Source organism: Macrobrachium nipponense, chromosome 31 (genome assembly GCF_015104395.2).
Source record: "Macrobrachium nipponense isolate FS-2020 chromosome 31, ASM1510439v2, whole genome shotgun sequence".
NCBI classification, from domain to species: Eukaryota; Metazoa; Arthropoda; class Malacostraca; order Decapoda; family Palaemonidae; genus Macrobrachium; species Macrobrachium nipponense.
Window position 1 is genome coordinate 61,098,550 of NC_061093.1, and position 5,000 is coordinate 61,103,549.

Genomic DNA, 5,000 nt, shown 5'->3' on the forward strand with positions numbered 1-5,000 from the left:
AATATTGCATTATCATTACTTTGATCTTATTTGTGGGTATCCAAACTAGTTTCAATATTGGATTATAATTACTGTGATCTTATATGTGGTTTTCAAAAATAGTTTCAATATTGCATCATTATTACTGTGATCTTATTGGTGGTTATCAAAACTAGTTTCAACATTGCATTATTATTACTGTGGTCTTATTGGTAGTTAATTATCATTGCTATGATCTTAATGCCGATTATCAAAAATAGTTTCAATATTGGATTATCATTACTGTGATCTTATTGGCAGTTATCAAAACTAGTTTCAATATTGCATTATCATTACTGTGGTCTTATTGGTGATTAATTATCATTACTGTAATAGTATTGATGGTTATTCAAAACTAGTTTCAATATTATATTTTCATTACTGTGATCTCATTGATAGTTATCAAAACTAGTTTCAATATTGTATTATCATTACTGTACTCTTATTGGCGGTTATCAAAAACTAGTTACAATATTGCATTATCATTACCATGATCTTATTGGCGGTTATCAAAACTAGTTTTAACATTGCATTATCATTACTGTGATCTTATCGGTGGTAATCAAAACTAGGTTTAACATTGCATTATCATTACCGTGATCTTATTGGTGGTTATCAAAAATAGTTACAATGTTGCATTGTCATTACCATGATCTTATTGGCGGTTATCAAAACTAGTTTTAATATTGTCTGTATAGTTAGCATTATTCCAGTTTTAAAACGAGACAGACAAAAACTGACGAATACAACCTAATTAACGAAACGTTCCTTTCTCCGTACCAGAAAGAGACAGAGAGGGAGAGCGTCTTACAAACTCTCTCTCTCGCTCTCTTCCTCTTCCTCTCCGAAATCCCCCCCTGACGATAATGTCGATAGACGATCTCAGGACAGGAAAGGAATAAATCATAAACCACATATCATGATCGTCATTTCCCCCCACCAAAGACGCGGGAAAAGAAAAGAAAGAAGAAAAAAACCTCCTAGTCAGCTATCATCTTTCTCATAATAGATATCAAATGGGCCAATCACAGAGGCACACGCCCCGGCTACTCGAGAAGGGGAAAGACTGAAAGAGAGAGAGAGAGAGAGAGAGAGAGAGAGAGAGAGAGAACCCCTCTTTCTCTACCCAAGTTCCGGCCCACGGGTCGCGTCTTAGCAAGTAAACTTTTGTCTGTGGGAAGAGTCGAGCGCTACCCATCATAAATTGGATATAATAAGCTCTTGATTTCAAGAGGCAGCAGTTCTTTCAAATGACCTTTGTTATCGTTGGTTTAATTAAGGCCTTTATTTGCATGTCCTTCATAATTAACAATGCATCGTTATGAATATACTTGGCAGGAACACGGGTAATTTTTCCGCATATTAAAACCACCAGGATTTCAGCTCTTTCTTTGAAGAAATAGCCCGTGATTATATGTGGCCTATTCATTATAAAACCGAAGCTACCAAATAATAGTGTTCTTCTTTCGTAAAAAAAATAAATTAATAAAAGAGAAATTTTTGCATTAAAACTGCCAGGATTTCTGATTCTTTAAACAAAGAGCCCGTGATATACGGCCAACTTATTATAAAAACCCAAGCTACCAAATAATAGTTTTCTGTTTTCGTATATGTAAAAAAAAAAAAAAAACGAAGAGGAATTTTTTGCATTAAAACCACCAGGATTTCAGTTTCTTTGAACAAAGAGCCCGTGATATGTGGCCAACTTGTTATAAACCGCAAGCTACTGAATAATAGTTTTCTGCTGAAGTAGAAATAAAAAAAACACATAAGAGGAATTTCTGGATTCCAGCCCTTCTTTGAAGAAAAAGAGCCCGTGATGATTTATAAGGCCAACTTATCATAAAACACAAGCTACCACATCATAGTGTTATGTTTTCTTATAAGTATAAAAAAAATATAAATAAAAATAAAAAAATAAAAACACCCAAGAGGAATTTTTGCTACTACTAAATTACGCTCTCTTCTGTTTTTCCCTCGTATTATGTGATTCTCTCCTCCCCTCAGTCCCGGGTCCCCTCAAAAGAGCACAATGGTCCCTCGCCCCCGGTCTCCCCTCCCCCTTTCTCCCCTCAGTACATACCAGTCCCGTTCCGCCACAGATTACTATTAAGTCACCCGATTAACCCGATTTCACGCACAATTACCCTGGTCGTTGCCGACAATCTGTTGGTTTTCGCTGGCGAAGGGGAATGGTTGTAGAGGGGAAAGAGGGGAGTTGGGGAGGCGTATTGGGGTGGAGGGGCGGCGGGGAGGTGGGGAATGAACGCATGAATAATTTAGAAACAATACTCGAGGGGGAGGGGAGGGGCGAATGAGCGCATGAATAACTGAGAAACAATACTCGAGATAATAACAACAATGGGGAATCAAATGAAAAGGAGTTCCGCGAGGTTTAGTATATATACCGTCCCGTTGTATTCTTGATCTTCGAGGATTAAAATGCTTCCATTTACAAAAAATGGGACGTAAATTTCTGCTACCAAGCTTTTGAAACTTTTAAAACCATTATTCTTATCGGAATGCGCATAATATTCGGGGTAAACTGTGCGTTACAGTTTTACGGAATTTAGTGTCGCATACTTATTGTTTAGAAGCTTTAATCGACCTCAGATGTCATTACAGTTTGTCATGCGACTTACGTAGACAGACGAATGCCCCGTGGAGACAAGGGGTGTCAATTAGAAAGTAATGGCTTGTGATGGCTATAATAACTTATGCCTGCTAGTTATTTATAATCATATACAACTGATAAATGCAGAGAACGCGTGGTCTTCAACGCTGACAAATCCAGGGAACTACAGGATGAAGTGTCATCAAAAAAAATTTACAATATGAATGACCGGTTCATGCAATGTGCTTCTTGCGACCCAGAGTAACCTTGAATGTTCGAGCGAAAGTTCATGCTGTCCGATCTCCTGGTTCGAGGAAGAACTCTGAGCCCCTTTCTCTATGCTACTCCGAACAAAAACTGGCTCTTCATGAAACCACTGGGGATTCTTTTTTTTTTTTTTTCCCCAACCGTCTTGATTCAAACGGAGTTGCAGGTATTTTCATAATGCGTTAGCCCCATTAATGTATCCACTATAATAATAATTATGGTAGTTCATGTAGCATTCTGTTACTTTGTTTGGTTATGCTCATAAATTCTGCAGAATTTTCCACTTGGAGGTCTCAGCTTTGTTTACATTATAGGTTCCCGAGAACCTCTGCCTTTTCCTATTACAACGTGGCGGTCTTCAGGGGCGGAGCTGGGGTTGTGGGGGGGGGGGGGGGGCGCTGGTAGCTTCGATATTCTGCACTAATCGTGCTATAAGGAAGATAAATCTCATTGTGAAAACTAAGAATTGTCGAATGAGTCGTAACGATACAAAAGGTTTTATAGATTTTCTTTTGTTGCTTTTTTTTATGAAATCATTGTTAAAGGAAATGATAAAATAGAAATGATGTCCTATTGACTTATTTTGACTTTGTATAACAGACCTGTAGCAAATCTCGCTGTAATAAAATGAATACCTTATAATGCTCGTGAAGGGTAAAACCTTTGAAAAAAATGTATAGTCGAGAAGCCCAATCATTATAAATAAACTTGTCCGAAGGGACGCTGCAAAGAACCTTAAGTAATGCCTACAGTGCCCCGCACGAGGGCGCACTGACGGCACTATACACACCCCTGGAGTGAAGTTTAAGGGATCTTTTAAAAAACATCAGATATAAAGGATAGCTGGCGGCTTAAGCGGTTACATAAATTGCATATATTTATTGACTGTATTTAGGAGCTGGCGTTGGTATGAAAGACATAGGCGGGTGAGCAGCGATCATCCCTTCCCAGTAGCAAGCAGTTACTGATGACACACTAAAACCAACGCTTCTTCACCAACTGGACGTAATAATATACTATAAAAAGATTCGCATTTGATGCCTAGGCCCGTCCCTTACAACGCTGCTGATTGGCTGTTGATATGCCAGTCACAGGGCTGGAAACTGTCAGTCTCTCGAGAGAGTTCACATGGGTAGGATCTATGTTCCACCTCTCCTGAGGGATAAGTCTTTCAAAAGTATCCCTCAGGAGAGGTGGTGGAACGCACATCCTGCCTATGTGAACTCTCTCGAGAGAGACTGACAGTTTCCAGCCCTGTGATTGGCTTATCAATAGCCAATCACGAGCGTCGTAAGAGACTGGCCTAGACGTCAAATGCACGGTTGATGTGGATACACTATAGTTATCACTTGAGTAACTTTTAAGAGCCCGTGCCCGGTTCCAAATTGCCGTCGATCGACGCGTCGCCATTTTTGTTGCCGAGGCAGCAGGGGGTCGGGGTTGGTTGTGGGGGGTGGGGTGGGGGATGAGTCTGGTCTTTTAATGACGGGATTTTAAAGCTGTTACTGATGTTGGCATCACCACGGAACACAAATTCGAAGTGACCTCATGCCACCCCCCACAGTTTACTTCGATGAAAAGTCTCATTCAATAACCAGTGATTTGCAGTAAAGAAGGATAATTTTTGTGGCAAAAGTATTCTAATGGTTTTTCTTGTAATTCGTATATATATATATATATATATATATATATATATATATATATATATTATATATATATAATCTGCTCAGTAAAGGACTTTTAAAGTCGAAAGATCTTGCAGACCTCCTTCGTTTTTATTTTTCCTTCCGTGGCATTATTTTATTTATGGATTTATCAATTCGTTCCTAACTTTCGGTGTTCAGTTTATACATTTACATTTACATATAATAATATAAATAATATATATATATATATTATATTATATATTTATAATATATATAGGATTTATCATATATATATCGTTCTAATCTTTATATATATATATATTTTTTAATATATATTAGGGCTCAGTAAAGGACTTTAAGTCGAGACTTGCAGAAACTCCTTTCGGTTTATCTTCTGGCATCTTTTTTTTTATATAGGGTTATCACGTTCCATTTTCGTGATTCAGTTATACATA

The 5,000-nt window shown here is 37.9% G+C and overlaps 1 protein-coding gene across 1 annotated transcript in view; it reads right to left on the reverse strand.

Moving 5' to 3' along the window:
• Positions 1–5,000, reverse strand: part of LOC135207037 (homeobox protein EMX1-like) — a 12,151-nt gene that overhangs the window by 1,757 nt on the left and 5,394 nt on the right. The window lies entirely within an intron of this gene.